At 43.0% G+C, this 17,624-nt stretch overlaps 1 protein-coding gene across 3 annotated transcripts in view; it reads right to left on the bottom strand.

Annotated features, from left to right (window-relative positions):
• The window catches only part of Antxr1 (ANTXR cell adhesion molecule 1), a 203,823-nt gene that overhangs the window by 168,302 nt on the left and 17,897 nt on the right, over positions 1–17,624 (bottom strand). The gene's annotated exons all lie outside the window — the stretch shown is intronic.

Here is a 17,624-nt window from a genome sequence, read left to right as displayed (position 1 = left end):
CACAAGCTGGCTCCAGATCTCCATGGCACTGTTATTTATGCGCTCCTGTAAGAGACTCTATTCCAATTCTGTCGAATAAAATCAGCAAACTGACTGTGGTGGATTAAATGAAAGTGGCCCCCATGAGGCACTATTGGGAGCTGTGGTTTGTTGGAGGAAGTGTGTCACTGGGGGTGGGCTTTGAGGTTTCAGATGCTCAAGCCAGGCTCAATGTCACACTCTCTTCCTGCTGCCTGAAGATCCAGATGTAGAACTCTCAGGTCCTTCTCCAGCACCATGTCTGCCTGTGTGCTGCCATACTTCCTGCTGTGACAATAACGACTAAACCTCTGAACTGTAATCCAGCACTATTAGATGTCTTCTTCTATAAGAGCTGCCGTGGTCACCATGTCTCTTCACAACAATAGAAGCCTGACTACGACATTGGCTAGACAAATGATACACCAAGTCTTAGACTTATGAATATCTGCAGAATTTTTAAGTAAATTATTAGAGAAATGAATTCAGCAGGTTTCCTAAATAATAATCGATCAATTGGTGGAATTTATTTTAAGAAAGCACTGGGAGTTAGATACGCAGGAAAACCTTTTGAATCTACTGTGGTTATTCAGATTAATGAACAGGAGAAGAAAATGGCTCCACCTCTCACTATATCAAAAGGGGATGAGCTTACAGAAGAGAGGGAAATCAGTTCTCTGAAAATATGCAATTGTGGGATTTTAGACTTGGAAAGTTTGTTTTTTTTAATCTCCTGAATCTGATATTGTTTTATGATCTTGTTCCCATCACCTTGATTCTGCCTGTTTTCCCCACAGTGCTCATGCGCAGGCTCTCACAGTGGGACTATCTTGGCCCTTGTTTACTCAAATCTGTTATGCCTTTCCCTTTCATAAGCGGATCTGCCCAGCAGAGCCCCAGCCTGCCTGCCCTTCTGATAGATGAGGCTGTAGTTTGCTTTCTGTTCTGACACTTTGTATTGCAAACGTTTTCCACCAGTGTCTGATTACATTTATTTATTTATTCCTGTGTGTTATGTGGGTACATGTGTGTGCAGACATGCGTGTACATGTTTGTGTGCGTGTGTGTGTGTGTGTGTGTGCGTGTGTGTGTGTGTGTGTGTGTGTGTGTGTGTGTGTGTGTGTGTGTGTGATATGTGTGTGGTGTATACACATGCATGCAGGGCAAACTGGGACCAAGAGAGGGCATCAGATCCCCTGGATCTGAGCTGGACTTACAGGAGGTGGTGAGTTCACGGAAGAGGGTCCTGGGAGCTGACCCGGGGTCCTCTAGAAGAAAGCTGAGCACCTTTAACCCCTGAGCTGAGCCATCTTTCCAGCCCCCTCGTTACAGAAGATTCTTTTAAAAAAAAGAATTATTTGTTTTTATTTTATGTGTATAAGTGTTTGCCTGCATGTATGTTAAGTTCACCACATGTGTGCTATATACCTACGGAAGCCAGAAGAGGGCAGTAGATCCCCTGGAGCTGGAGTTGTGAGCCATCATGTGGGTGCTGGGAACTGAGTCCTGGTCCTCTACAAGAGCAGCCAGTTCTCCTGACTAAGGACTCTCATTTCAGTTGGTGTGTCCCATCTCTTTAAAGAGAATTTGTTTTTCTGTTCCATTTCATTGCACTCAGAAACACTCAGTTTGTCTCACTTAAATGAGAGTGATACAGTACACCACAGATCTGTACTTAAAGACCACATACCGGTAACAAGGTGTCCCAAAGGACATAGGTGTATACTGTACACAAGACACAAAAGCAGAAAAAAGGGGGTACCACTATTCTCAGGGTCTGGGCTGTCCCCACAGTCAGGTGTTAAAAGCTTGCTCAGCTAGGCACTGAGGGAGGAATGGACCCTGTCTAACAGGCTTAGTCACTGAGGACAGGACTCTAAAAGGGACCTTGGGATGCTGGTCTTGCCCTCAAGCTGTGTGTGTACCAACCCTATGCTATGAAGGGGAGTGTTTTCTTTCCCTTTCTTTTTCTTGGTTTTGGTGATTATTATTCTAGGCCTTTTATTTTTTTTTTAATTTAGTTCCTTAATTATGTGAAAATTTCATACACATACGTATTTTTGTTCATTTTTTACACCAGCTACCCTTTTCTGTTCCCCTCCCACTGAGCCCGTCTTCTAGACAAAACGCTTTCTCCACCACTTCTCAAGCCTCCGGACAGGAATGACCACTAAACCATGGACCCCAGGGAGTCTTTCCAGTGTGTCACCTTAACACAAACCTCTGTGAGGAACTCGATGGTAGCATGAATCTTAAAAGTTCTTATTAATAAGATCAAACTTGAGGCCAGTTTTTGGGGTGAAGCTGGAAGATCAGAGAGACAGAACAAGCCACAGCTACCTCACCTCGCCAGATCCTCAGCTGGTCTTGTTTCCTCAGACTGGAGGTCTCTGAGTCCTCATCCAGAATGGGTCTCAGCTGAATTGCTGCTCAAAAGCCTGAATGCTTAACCAGCCAAATGCTTAACCAGACAAATGCCTAACCAGCCAAATGCTTCTAGTTTCTGGTCCTCACACCTTACATACCTTTATGCTTTCTACCACCACTTCCTGGGATTAAAGGCTGGTTTTCTGGGATTAAAGGCATGTGTCACCATGCCTGGCTGTTTCCAATGTGGCCTTGAACTCACAGAGATCCAGAGGGATTTTTACCTCTGGAGTGCTAGGATTAAAGGTGTGAGTGCCATCATTTTCTAGCCTTTGTATCTAGTGGCTGTTCTGTCTCTGACCCCAGATAAGTTTATTAGGGTGCACAATATTTTGGGGAACACAGTACCACCACACTTGGCCACAGTGAGGGTAAAGATTCAGGCTCCAGAGAAAGGAGCCCTTTAGCGCACTGTGTAACAACGGGTTTCACACCTAACAACCCTAGCTGAACCCAAGCTCCCATTCAGGAGGCTGGCCTGCCTGGTGCCACAGCCTCCCTACCTCGCCACCCACCCAAGTGCTCATAGCTTAGCATTCTGTCCTTCCTCCTCCCTTCTTCTGGAAAATACTCAGGAGGACCCAGGAGTGGGAGGGAGGTGGGACGGACTCCTGCCTCTCCAGTAGCAGAAAATGCAGATTCTTTGACCTTACAGGCTGCCTGCTGGACATCTGCCCTTGGTCTTTTGACGGATTTTCCAGTTTGAAACTGCCACAGAGGCTGGCCACTTCTGGCATAACTGACCCCTGGTAGCTCAGACGTGGCCACTCTCACTCTGAGCTCAGAAGCAGATTCCTGATCCCAACAAGGAGAAGCCAAGTGTTTGCTGGGAAAATGGCAGCATGTATTCACGTTTGGCTTTTCTCCACCCAACTGGGTGCTGTTAATCTCATATGATATCTCAGGTCACGTCTGTCTGTTTAAGAGTTAGTACCTGAACTTAGCTGTGCTGGACTAACCTTGCCATTGCTACCCATGCTACAAGGTAGAAACAAAAACTTCCTCCTAAACCCAAATGTAAACAGTACCAAAAGATGTTCTTCCACCAAACTTGGTGGGTTTGAGTGGTATCGGAACTAATGAAGGGTCTCTTCTGGGTATTTTGTGTCTTTTCATTCTACAAGTACAAACTTCATCAAAAGTTGGAATTAAAATAACTGTCCAGGAATTCTGCTTGGAGTCAGAATTACAGAATGAACTCTCTGTTTGAAGATTCACTTGGTACACTTGGGATCCAATCAGAGCTAAGATCAGTGCCCTCCCTCTTCCAGTAACTACTGGGGTGGGTTTCTCAGGGAGGGAATGCCCCTGATGTCCAATCTAAGTCCCTAACAGTGATCACTGCTGAGGGCAGTTCCAAGGCACCTTACTTAGTTTTGTTTCTAGTTTGTCTCCGGCATTTGAAATATGATCAGAAGTCAAGAAATATTTGACATCACTCTGTGAGGGATTCTGTAAGGAACAGCCTGACATTGCCCTCAGGTGACAGCCAGTCACTTCCAAGGCTTAATATGCAGAGAGGAGGGGCAAAAGCAGAGTCCCGAATCTTACCCACTTGTTTTCTGAACAACTGCATTCTTTTCTGTTTCTGAGAGTGTCTAAGCCCCCGGTTAAATGCCTTAGAAAACACATTTTCTATACAAGCAACCAGAGTATAATGAAAAAAGCAGGCAAGCAAGCATGTGGCTGGATCCACCACCACTGACCTCTGACTCTGGGAGAGCAGAGTACCTAAGATAGAGATTACAAGATGGTCAGGCCTCATCCATCCTTAGCCCCACCTGGTTTGAGTCATTGATGCCAGTGACCCTCTTGGGTCCCCAGACAGTCCTGGGTGGGTATGGATATGTTCAGTAGCTTCAGGGACATTGGGTGGACCCAAAATTAGTGCCAAAGTCCACTTGCCACTGTGTACTCTCTCCCGATCTCTCTCCACCCTCTTCTCTCTCCTCTTTGTAAACCCTAGGACGCTGGAGCCCATTGCGGCCCAGGCCTTCTCTGCTGTTTTCTGAGCCCTCAGCCCAGTCTCCTTCTGGATCTTGCTGACTCGAGCTTCTATTCCAACTTCTGCAGACACCAGTTCAGATCCAAACCACGCCACTGAGCACCTGCCTTTGTCCTTTGTCTCGGGACGCCCATCCTGCTCCATCTGGTGCTGCGAAGCCTCTACCAGCCATGATGCTCAGCTTCTCCCTACTGCCACGTGACTTCCCCTCAGTCCAGCTGGCTTTGAAAATAATGACGCTAAGCCTGCTGAATGCAGTTAGGGAGTTGGGAAATCAGCTATTGGGACACTGTCTACCTTTTTTTTTTCCCCTCAAAGAAATGAAACAAAATAAGACTAAAAAACCAGAATGTGCTGTTGAGAGCAATGCTGTAGGGAACTGGTCAATGGCAAGTACCGTACTGGTGCTGTGTCGGGATATCAGGATTTTTCTGTGGATCATGATTCAGAAGACATCTGAACCAGAGAGGTACTTCCCTCTCCTCCACTCTGCCTTTCCAACATACACACATGCATATTCACAGGCACACATAAGCACACACACACATATACGCACACCACACATGAACACTCACATCACACACGTACTCACACTCACACATGCATGCACACATAAGCACACTCACATACATAACACTTAGACATGCATGCATACACACCATACACCCACACAGACCACACACATACACCACACACTCACACAGACCACATACACACATGCTACACAGTCACATATACACACCACACAAATACATGCACACACAACACACAGCACACACAAATACATACACACAACACACACACACACTAAAGTGATGGGCGATGTCATTCTGTATGCTGTGAAAATGTATTGCTCTGATTGGTTGATAAAAAGCTTTTGGCCAATGGTGAGGCAGAATAAGGTTAGGCAGAACATTCTAAAGAGGAAGGAAGAAGACAGAGCAGGGGAGATGCTGCCAGACGCTGCCAGAAGAAGCAAGATGTAAGGATACTGGTAAGCCACAAACTGTGTGGCAAAGTATAGAGTTATAGAAATGGGTTAATTTAAGATATAAGAACTATGGCCATGGCCATAGTTTCAAAATAATATTAGCCTGTGTGTGTTTATTTGGGTCTGAGCACCTGCAGGACCAGTGGGTGAGGGAGATTTGTCCTGACCACGGGCCAGGTGAGACACAGGAAAACTGACTACAAATGGCGCCCAACATGGTACAGGAGTTTCCACCTAAAACCTGAGAGAGCTTAAGAAGAGATTATAAATGTAGCTAAGAGCACCTTCCTAATTCATGTCGCTCATGGTAGGCCTTGGTACAATGGTGTGTCCCCTGGCTGTGGCGGGTTCATGGCATGCAGGCTAGAGCTACAGAATGGTGGATTCCCAATGAGTTACATACACAGAGGTTTCTTCAAGCCATGCAACATGGTAGGTGATGGATATAGCTTTTGCTACTTAAAAAAAAAAAGGAAAAAAAGAGGTTTCTGGGCTATATGCTGCTGGATAGAAGCATAGGCCCACTACTTCCCAGAGTCTGCAGTGAGCATGGTTCCCAGACCTGGCTATAAATGTAGTTCCTTCATGTTGGGAAGCTGAGGTGGGCAGAGCCAGCAGCCAAAGCTGCTCATTCTATAGTTTAAAGCAATAGATTCACAGTAAGTCAGATTCAGACTTAATAAACCTCTAAATGGTTTATGATGTATGTAAAAATGTACGTAGGCTTGGAAGAGAGAGGAAAAGAAACATAAACAGTTATATAAAGAAATAGTTTTTTTTAAAAAAAAAAAACAAAAGTCTTTAAAAAGACAATAAAGGGAGGCAGAGCCAGGCAGATCTCTGTGAGTTCTAGGCCATTCTAGTCTACAGAGCAAGATCCAGGACAGATACCAAAATTACACAGAGAAACCCTGTCTTGGAAACAAACAAACAAACAAAAAATAAGCCACATAAAGATGGATATTACACAGAGAATCTGGATTATTTTGTCTTTGGGACTTTAACTGCAGAGAGACATTTGATTTTAAAAGCTGCTGAGTTAAATCAATATGTAATATTTTAAAGATATCTTGATTTCAAAATCTATGTCTAAGGATATGTTGCTTTGGAAAAGAGGTTTTGTTTTTGTTTCCACAGAAGATGAGAACATATGGATTGCTTCCAAGAGAATATGGTTTGACCAGCCAAGACCCCCTGAAAGGTCTCCAGTGACACCATGGTTCAGATCATCCAACATCCAAAATCAACTTCAAGGCAACTGGCTCAAAAAATACAGCCTCACAGACTAATCCAGTCAGGACTTCCCATAATCCTAAAATTTTCTTTGTGTCCCCATAAGATTAACAGTGCCCCAATTCAGCAGGAAGTAGCCTAGAAAACTATGCCCACATTCCCCCCAAAAATGGATTATGGGTGTTTGTCTTTCTTTAGGTTGTTGGTTACAAATTGTTATTGTTCATAGTGAATATCTTTCTAAAAGAAGAAAGGGGTATATGATATGGAAATATAGGATATAGATATGATAGGATAAAAGGGTGGATTATTGAACCTACTTTTAAAGAGCAACTTGCTTAAAATGTTTTACATTGGTATAGATTTTAGTTTATTGATACAAATTTAAAGTTAATTTTGTTATGCTGTATGTATATTTCTACTCTTGTTTAAGGTATTATGTTTATGTAACTCATTTAAATTGTAATGGATAATTTAAAAATACAGATTAACAATTAGTCTTCTATGATAGTCAAACTTATAGTCATGTTAAGTTTTCTAGGTATACATAGACATAATTCAATTAGGTAGATAATCTTCAAACACTTCAAAGACCTACAAAATATGACACTTAAAATGTTTTAAAAACTTAGACTTTCCTGGACATTGAGACACGTCTGTTCCTGGCAGCACTGATTTACTTCAAGAGAGGAAAATGGGCATCAAAGACACTCCACATGGAGTTCATCTTCTTTATGACAAAAGTTAGCCATTTGGGCAAGAAACTGGTCTTGCCTGGACTGTTTGAAAAAATGTTGTATAAACTGGACATACAGGACCCATAGGAAGGTGACCACTGAACTTTACAAGGCAAAATGGTCTTTCAGGTTCCTGCTTTACAGAAAAAACTGCAAGATATTCTACAGGACACAGAGAAAAGTGACTGAGAGACTTTAGGCCTATGGGCTGAATATGGATGCTCCAATGTTGCAGAGGAACTTTGGATAACTGTTCAGGCAGAAAGCTTTCTCTGTCATTCTAGATTTTTTGGAAGTTGCTTATAATGCTCTTCCTGTTTACTTAGATAATATTCTATCCTTCTGGGGTCTTTGATGTAGTTGAAGACTAGATAGTTATAGTTATGGTTTTCCTTGGTTATGATAAGAGATAAGGTAGATATGAAACCTTAAACTCACAAATATAGGATAGATGCAATATCTTCTTTAATTTTGCCAAGTACAAACAGACTAGATATTATAATTATAATTTTTGCTTGTTAACTGTTTTGTTGTACATAATTTTGCTATATTAAGTTAAAACCTTCCTTTTAAATAGAAAGAAAAGGGGAAATGAGGGGTGATATCATTCTGTATGCTGTGAAAAATGATTTGCTCTGATTGGTTGATAAATAAAGCTGTTTGTCCAATGGTGAGGCAGAATAAGGTTAGGCAGGGCATTCTAATTGGAGAGATAGGAGGGGAGAGACTGCCAGCCACTGCCAAAAGAAGCAAGATGTAAAGGTACCAGTAAGCCATGAGCCATGTGGCAAAATATAGATTTATAAAAATGGGTTAATTTAAGGTATAAAAATTAGATAACAAGAAGCCTGCCATGGCCATAGTTTAAAAATAATATAAGCCTCTGTGTGTTTTCTTGGGTCCAAGCAGCTATGGGGCTGGTAAGAGAGATTTGTTCTGACCGCATGCCAGGCAGGACACAGGAAAACTTCCAGCTACACTAAAGTGCATGTACACACAATCACACATGTATGCACACACATTCTGACACACATGAGCATGCACCACATCACATGCACCCACCCATGAATGTACACACACATGCACACAACCAAAAAAAGCTAACACACAGTTTTTATATGAACTACTGGTAGTTTGAGCACAAATTTAACACAAAAGTCACATTCTTAGAAAGTCTTAAATTGTGTTAAAAGGTGCTTCAGTGGCTGAACTTCATGACCTTGGATCCATTTCTCATGCTCAACAGGTTCAGAGATGATTCCATGAGAGCTGCAATGCATTCCCTAGGAGGCTAAGAAGGGATGGACCCATGTCACCCAAGAGATTGCTGCTATGGACCGTTGTCACTTGGGGGGAAGTGACATACACTGAGGGTCCACAGACAGGATTTTAAATACAGCATCATCAAAGCAACTTGTTCACTGTCAGAAATGCAGGCATGGAAGATAAGCAAAAGGTAGACCGTTGTGAGGCTCCACCTCCCCCCACAGCCAGACACGGGCACTGCCCACCACACATCTCCCCCCACAGTCAGACATGGGCACTGCCCATCACACATCTTCCCCCACAGCCAGACACAGGCACTGCCCACCACACATCTCCCCCCACAGTCAGACATGGGCACTACCCACCACACACCTCCCCCACAGTCAGACGTGAGCACTGCCCACCCACACCTCCCCCACAGTCAGACGTGGGCATTGCCCACCCTGCAGCAAACTGCTTCCAGGCATGAACACTAAGGCCAGGTACCCTGCTCTCTTCGCTTCTGACCACTTTTTCATTTCCTTAAATAACATTGCCTACACCATCTGTCATGTCTGCTTCTTCTCTATGCTCCAGAAGCATCAGACAGTAGTAGGAAGTCGTTGCTTTGCACACCGGCTGGTTTCCATTCCTTTTCATTTTTACAGCACTGAGAAGTCGAGCACTTTTGTACAGAGGCTTTTACACATAGTAGAGAAGTTGTGAATTTCTGCAGTGCATTTCTTTCTGGCAATTGCACAGAAAGTGATCCTCTCTCCATCACTTGCTTAAGAAATGGGCACCCGAGAGAAGCAGTTTGATTGAACCTCCTCCTTGCTCCCTGAGAACCTCAGAATAAAGGAGAGCAGATGCTAAGAAGCAGGAGTCATATGGGGTCTAAAGGGGGCAAGTGCCCCACCCCTTACCGGGCACCCACCTCACAGAACTGTGTCAGGTAGAGTGTGGGAAGTGGGAGGACCCAAGATTTCATTACAGTTTTATGTTTTTAGTAATAAACCACAGAACTCAGAAACACTTATTGTTCCTTTGGTTTCCTTTGTTAGCAGTTGGGATAGTGCAGAACGAAAACTCAGGGCCCTTGTGGGAAAGTTATTAAGAATTTCAAGATGGTAATAGCAGACAGAGCATGTGGTCAAATGCCAGCCCCTCTCACCGAGGGCACGGGCCCCAACCACACAGGCAAACACCCAGAAAGCCACCTCAGTAAGGATACTCTTTGCACATTCCTACTGGGTTTCAAATGTTTCTTAGTTCAAGGGTCAGTTAATCTCTTCTGTGAAGAGCCAGACAGTAACTATTTTAGGCCCCCTGCGGGGTGACATACGGTCTCCATGTCAACAACTCATTTTTTTTTTTTTTTTAGCATAAACGTAACCAAATTGAGTCCTAACAAATGAATGTGATTGTGCTACAACAAAATTTTATTTAGAAAAACAGGGACTGGGCCATCAATTGCCAACCTCTGTTCTAGACAGCCACTTTCTTCCATCCTGGATCTTTCTTTTCTTTTCTGTTTTTTTACTTATTGTCTTGTCTTCCCCACGACATGATGATATAAAAATCATAAATATCTTCCTCACAGCTGAAGTTCTGAGGTGCTTTGCTGTTCATTTCCTGTTCTTTGTTGCTGAGACTGTGGATGGGGAACCTTGTGCCTTGGGATCCGTGAGGCAATCTCTGCGACCTAATACATATTTCATGGGCATTTGAAAGGAAAGTGTATTCTCTGTGGGGTATAGGGTTTAGAATACATTTATTAAAACAACCTCATTAATTATTATTCATATCCTGTCTTCAGAATGTGTAAGTATTCAGAGATGTCTTTCAGATTCAGACAAGAAGATGCCATGGTTTCCATCTTCACACAAGCAGGAGCCATCTTGGCACATTCTGTAAAAGTCAACACAATGTGCAACCTGTGACTTCATCAGGGTTAAGGATCCTAATGTTAGACTAACTACACTGTTATCTCGTTGATATTTTAAATTTAGGATTCAAGATTTTTATTCAAAATTGGTAGGAAGTGTTGTCCCTGGTCACACTATCTTCAGTAGATGCCCACTTCCTAAACAAACTGAAAAGATACCCATCCTCACCTGTGTCATCCGTGAGAGTTCCACACAGAAATCTCTTAGTCCTTGAGGACATGACAAACTTCGTACGAGCCAATGTGTCCAAAACCAAAGGACCCCACTCGCCTGGTCTCCCTCGAGGAAATGCACTTATGAAAGGTAGAGCATCTCAGTTGAAAGGGTCTTGGGGGGGGGGGAAACCAACCTATAACACGGGGTAATTATCATCAAAACGTCGGGTGTTCTCTCTCTGACCCAAGCAGGTGGCGGAGGATGGGAGCAAGAAGCCAACAACACTTCTTAGCTTATGTAAATGCAGTAAGAGGAATTCTGGTTATTTTAGATAAAAAAAAAAATGTGTATTTTCTCCTTTGAAAATGAACCAAGTCTTGCATTTTGCTCCATAATCTCATTGATAACATTGTTAGGGCTGTTCTATACTTCTGTTACTTAGGATTGTGGTTTTTTTACATCTTATTTTAAATATAAAAATATATTTTCATTTTGATACCAATTTCTTCAAGTAATCTTTTCAGTGGGGACCCATGCATGGCACATATTTTGAAAACTACATGTCTGACAAGGCTAGCTGAGGAATTTAAAAACCACATTCACTCAAGAGCTATAATTACTGAGATTTTTAGAGCAATTGATGTTGTAGAGCAAAAAAAAAAATTGTCAATCTAAGTCTTACTTTTTTGGAGGAGTAGGGAAATCTGTTGTCTTCTCTTTTCATAAGTTGTAGACTCTTTCTACTTATTTATATGCTTTAAGAATTTGTCTAAGATCAAGTAATCTGAGGACCATTTAAAAATTAATTTGGCAGAGTGCTTGGTGAATCATAGACAGAAGAAACCAATCTCTCGGGAAAATTGTCTTCTATTATGTTTATTTGGTTATTTGTTGTACTATTCATAAATAGGTTCTCTTCCTAGGAATCAATGTCAGATATACATGTGCTCACTTACACACATACACACACACACACACACACACACACACACACACACACACACATACACTCATCATATACTTCACCACCATTAATATTCTAAGCTCCTCCCTCACAATTTTAGTCTGGGAATACTTTCTGCTTACGTTCTTGGGAAAGTTTCTCAAACCGTCTTTAGATGAACTGCCCCTGCTTTGGGCACTTTTCAGCGAGGTGGTCATTATCTCCAAGTATTTTAAATTTAGATGTGGTGTCAGCTTTCCCCCCAAAGACTCACATTTTCTTTCTCATGATAGACTTCTTTTGTTAGTTGATGCGGTTATCAACTCAACATTGAAAATATCTGTGAGACTCGTTTCCTTAAAAGGCTTCCATGGTCATGGCTATTTAATTATTAGTTAGCTCAATAGTTAGGTCTAGCTGTACAGCCCTGACCAGCCTTGAGTTCTCAATTCTCCTGGCACAGCCTTCTGAGAGGGGCAATCACAGGTGCACCCCCCCCCCCCCACAGCATCATTTCTTTTATGCAACGACATTACAGTTTAAATGTTTCTGTAAATCTTGATTCATTTTTAGGATTTTCATTAAAACAAAACAGAACAAAACAACCCCCCTTTCTAGAACAATCTATATCTGAAAAATATTTTCATGTTTTCTTCACTTGCAAATGACACCAAAAAAATAATTTTATCCATTATAAGAGATGAATTTTAGCAATCACAATTCTTTGCATTTAGTGTTCGAGAGCCCTTGTGGGTAGCCTGTGTTTTCTTTCTTCTTTTGTCTTGAAAATTAATTTCTAACCAGAAAAATGTCTACATATTAGTCTCTTCCAATAAATCACTAAGTTTGATTCTTAGTTGAAGGACCTATCCAATCTGTATTTTCAGCCTTTCCTTAAGTCAGAAATGTCATCTTCCATTAAGTCTTTAAACGGTTTTTCCAGAATGTACTTCAGCAACTAGAAATATCTGGCTCTGGGTGTCTCTGCCTGTCACTTGTTATCGTCTCCCCCTCGTGGCTTCCATCTGACTACATTTCCTCTCAGTCATGCCTCCTCAAGTACGCCTTGGCAACTTCACTTTCTGCATGGCCAGTTCTGCTCTGCATTGCTTCTTGGGTACCTTCAACTATCTCCTCGCTGTTTCATACTTCATTAATTGTCCTTGGTCCCTTGCTTCCCACTTCATAGTTTATCTTTTGCTTCACAAATTCTTGTTTTATTGACTTCACTAAAGCCACCTGGTGCTAACCGACCTTCTGTGAACTAGTTTCACCCCAACAAGTGCATTCAATCATTTATTTCAAGGTGTTAAAATCTTTAGACTCCATCTTCATCCTTGAATGTGCAGTGTAATGAACTTTCAAATACAGCCAATGACCGTATGTTAGTTCCGCTGTTTGTGTCCTCTTACAGCTGTCAGCTCCTCAGAGCACTTCATCAGGTAATGCAGCTGGAGGGCTGAAGTGAGCAGCCTTCATCAGCGAGAAAGAGTGGGGATGGACTTGACCCTTGACCTTGTACTGACATAAGGAGACATTGTCCTTGTAGGGTCTGTTGGTTGGTTCTGGGCACGTTGATAGCTGTGGGAGACCTTTTCTCTTGTCTTCTTGCTCTCCACCAGAGGTTCTCTCACTCCGGACCTGGCCTCATTTCTGGATCCTATTGCAGGCACATAATCAAAGACAGAAGCCTCCCGTTTCCCTGGAACCCACGCTGGATAGAATCATTGTCTCAAGGATACCCAGGCCATTTCCTGTGTAGCATGAGGGCCCCTCGACTCTCCCACACAGCTGCTCTGTGCAGCGACAGCACACAGTGGCATCTGGGCTCCAAGGGATAGTTTGTCCCACTCAAGGTCCCATTTTTTTAAAATTTGAGTTGAATATTTAATTGAAATTAAAATATAGAACTTTATATAAATATAAAAATATATTTATATAAGTATAAAAATAAAACTTTAGACCATAAATGCAGTCCATAGATGGACTAGGAATTTTGCAAAACAATAAGTATAGCCAAAGAAAGATTGGGAACATTATTTTCTCAATTCTTTTATAGTGCAACTTCTTACCATATTGCAGTTTTTGTATGGCTCAGTTTATCCAAATAGATAAAGGATAACAAAGTTAGCAAAGACAGTCTAGAGATACATCTTTAAGTCAGTTATTGTTAACACGAGTAGAATTTAGGAATTTATAAACCATACCTATCAAATATATTCTATTTATTAAACCTGTATTATTTGTTATTTATAATGTTTATATTTTAGGACAAAACTCATCATACAAACATCCATGCTATCAGGTTCCATTCTTTACTATTCCTTACTCCAATTTTATTTCCAGCTTTGGTACTGTTCAAGAAACTCCTTGAAAGTATTTCTATTTTTTTTTTTAAACTTGGCCATAGGGTTGAAAGAGATCTTGGCTGACCTCTTTCAAACTCAGCTCATCTTTTTCTTCTTCTTCTTCTTCTTCTTTTTTTTTTTTTTTTTTTTTTTTTTTTTTTTTTTTTTTTGGTTTTTCGAGACAGGGTTTCTATGTGTAGCTTTGCGCCTTTCCTGGAACTCGCTTGGTAGCCCAGGCTGGCCTCGAACTCACAGAGATCCGCCTGGCTCTGCCTCCCGAGTGCTGGGATTAAAGGCGTGCGCCGCCTCCGCCGCCGCCGCCGCCGCCGCCGCCGCCGCCGCCGCCGCCACCACCACCACCCGGCTTCAGCTCATCTTCTTTGTTTCTCACATTAATCCTACAAGCTTTGTGTGCCACCATGCCCCGGATGTGATGTAGGCTCCCCTAGTCACCTCCCAAGACCTCTGTCGAGGGAATGGGGCATATCTAGGTGAGGGCAAGAGAGGGGCGAAGCTGTCTGTCTAGCTTCCTGCCCTGAAGTCACAAACGTTCTTCCCTTTCTCCCTTTCATCAAACGCCTCAGATCATTACGTTTCAGCTTTTGCACTTATGGTGTTCCCAAATAACACTTCTAAGAGCCATTAACGTCTTCATTTTTAAAAGCTTGTTACATTTACTTATTTGTGGGAGGACATGCATGCCATAGTGCATGAGTGGAGGTCAGTGGACAACTTGCTGGAGTCAGTTCTATCCTGCTGTGAGTCCCAAGGAATGAACTCAGACTCAGGTTGTCAGGCCCGACAGTGAGCACCACTGAATCTTCCCCTGGTCCCAATGCCTTGATTTCTGCTAAGACATCTTCTCTGTCTTCATCTTCTTGAGGCTCTTTACAGAATACATTCACTCATTCATTCATTCATTCATTCAGCCAGTCACACATGCCTAATATGTTCTTTGGAATCAACAGAGGTAAATAACTAAGACTCCTTGTGTTCTGAGCACTTACAAACAGCAGGCACTGTGCTGAGCACTTGGCATTCACTGCCGTTTAGTAATGGCAGTTGGCACTTTGGGTGTGGCCAGCTCTGCTCTCTGCCCTACTCCGTGATCCATACCTTTCCCTGATTACAGGTCAGGCATCTGAGTTCACAGAGAAGCCAAGTAACTTCTTCAAGGATGCACAGCCAGTAAGTGGTAGACTTGGGATTTGATCAAGTTAGTCTAGCCTTACAATCCGTAATTTTGCTTCAAACCCTAAGTCTTCAGCATTTAACCCTGTGCTCATGACCACTATGCAATACTGCCTCCCCATGGTGGGGTTAGGAAATGTGCAACTGCAGTTCACTGTGAAGATAGAGAATTTCCATACATTGATATGGGACTGTGGGAGCAGGGTTTAAAACTGTGGGGGAAAGGCTTAAAACTGGGGCCTTTAAATGGCTGACTGTTGCCCACATTAACAGAACAAAGGTGGAGGACTAATTACAGGTTTGCCTTCAATCTGCTCCCTCTTTGATGACCAATCACCATATAATTGAAAACCCAAATGGAGCCAGTTTTGAGAGACAAAGAGGAAGCTATTAATTACACCAGGTCAACAAAAACACACCAGGCCTTTCCTGGGCAGGTCAGGATGTTTGGTCACCTAGGTAACATGGATTCCTCACATCCCAGATGTACTCAACGATGCCCTTGTATCTCACTCTGCCCTGCTGGTCATTGGGCTGTCGGAGTGCTAGAGCTCTAAGTGGGATGCCTTACTATTTTCTCACTTACTTCACAGCTTCTGCAGCTCTGCACTTGTTTTTTTATGGGCAGGGTGACAACAGCAAGCTGATCAGGATGCTGCTTATAAATTTTGGCCATCCCCAGAAGTCCTCTGGACACTAATGGGGGTCCTACATCAGCGAACAGAGGACAGTGGAAGAGATAAGGTCTGGATGAGATGTTGCGTGATAAACACTAAGCATTTTTCTCTCCTCAGTATTGGACCACCTCACTGCTGTCAGGGGGTATGAGTTGTTTGGGGTTGGGAGATTCTGAACAAGAAAAGGATTTTAAGTAAAGATGCAATGCAGAGGGGTGATTGTTGTTAATTATTTGGGGGCCATAAGAAGCCCAAAGCTCATGTGTCTTAAAGACAAGTGGGCATCACTTAGGTGGAGATGGGGTGGGGAGGACTGTGCCGCAGCTAAAGGTGTGGCTTAGTTATAGCGCTCACACGTGTGGGATGTGGTACGAGATGAACTTGGGAACTACATGGTGAGCACAGCAATAAAAGCCCTGAGTGTTTTACCAAGGCATTCATACTTGGTCCTGAAATAGCTTTAACTGTGTTCAGAGTATGTATGAGGGGTGGAAGTTGGTGTCAAGATTAGATTTGTGGGTCTTGTTGTTGTTGTTGGGTTTTGTTTTGCTTTGTTTTTCACTGATTTGGTACTAGAGTTCCAGAAGACAAGGTATGAGGTATAAAAAGAGATCAATTTGGGGAGTTCACTGAACTGGTAAACACGGTGGAGACCCGAGCTAAAATGATGGCCAGGAGAAAGGGGCAGACCCATCACAGATGTGGGTGCATACACACAAGGCGTTGCAGTGTGAGGAAGGTTGGCTACCAGGTCTTTAGCTGACGTGCCCCGCTTACCGAAGCATCATCCTTTGAGATCAGAGCCACAGGAGGAGATGACTTCAGAGGCAAATTTCCAGATCATCACCCTTCCCCTGGCTTGCTCCCTCTCCTTCCCCAGTGCTACAGCCCTGCACTGCCCCTCTCCCCACCGCCCTGCTTGGCTCTGCCGAGCGCAGTTTCTTCTTTTGCCAACAACTTCTATCGGCAATTCCTCTGGGTTGGACCTTGGCCATCTTCCTCTTCAAACTCCACCTCTTCATGACATTTTAAAATCCTTATATCACTATCTTTATATTCACTATTAGCCATGCCTTCATTCTCAACTGCTGCCCTGGGGCTAACAATATTCAAGGCTTTATTTTCAGTTCCAAGGCTCTAATGAAGCCGCCTACTCAGTGTTTCCACCCAAATGCCCAGCATGCTCAGACTCTCCCCATCCCTGACAAGGTTCTCTAGCGTTAGTTCGGAAACCTGCTTCCTCCTGAGGCAGCTTCCCTCCCACACACTCAGCCTACTGCTCAGTTCTTGCGCTCACTTACTCTTTCGTCTCCATCTCCACCGCAAGAACAGGTGACCAATATCCAGCCACTAACGTAAGCTCACCACCACTGCTCTCAGAAATTCCTAATCCTAAAAAAGCAAGAAATTACTGATCTCCAAACCTATTGGAGGGATAAAATTCAAATTCTTCCTAAGGTCTTTCCCTGTCACACTCACATGGCAGATAATGTCACTCGGCCTTCCTGTACATTGCTGTTTTATCATTTGACAAAATGTTACTCAATTTCCAAGTTCCTGGTCCAAAGTCACCTCCTCTTCAAAGCCTGCAAAAATCCCTCCCCTATCAACCCAAACTATTTCACTAGCATTGTCTTGTTTTGTCTCTTCCACGGAACCTTGAGTTCCTTGGGAAGTGGACATGATCTTTATAATTCCTAAATC

Source organism: Peromyscus maniculatus, chromosome 3 (genome assembly GCF_049852395.1).
Source record: "Peromyscus maniculatus bairdii isolate BWxNUB_F1_BW_parent chromosome 3, HU_Pman_BW_mat_3.1, whole genome shotgun sequence".
In the NCBI taxonomy this organism is placed as follows: Eukaryota; Metazoa; Chordata; class Mammalia; order Rodentia; family Cricetidae; genus Peromyscus; species Peromyscus maniculatus.
This window is presented reverse-complemented; position numbering and strand designations above follow the sequence as displayed.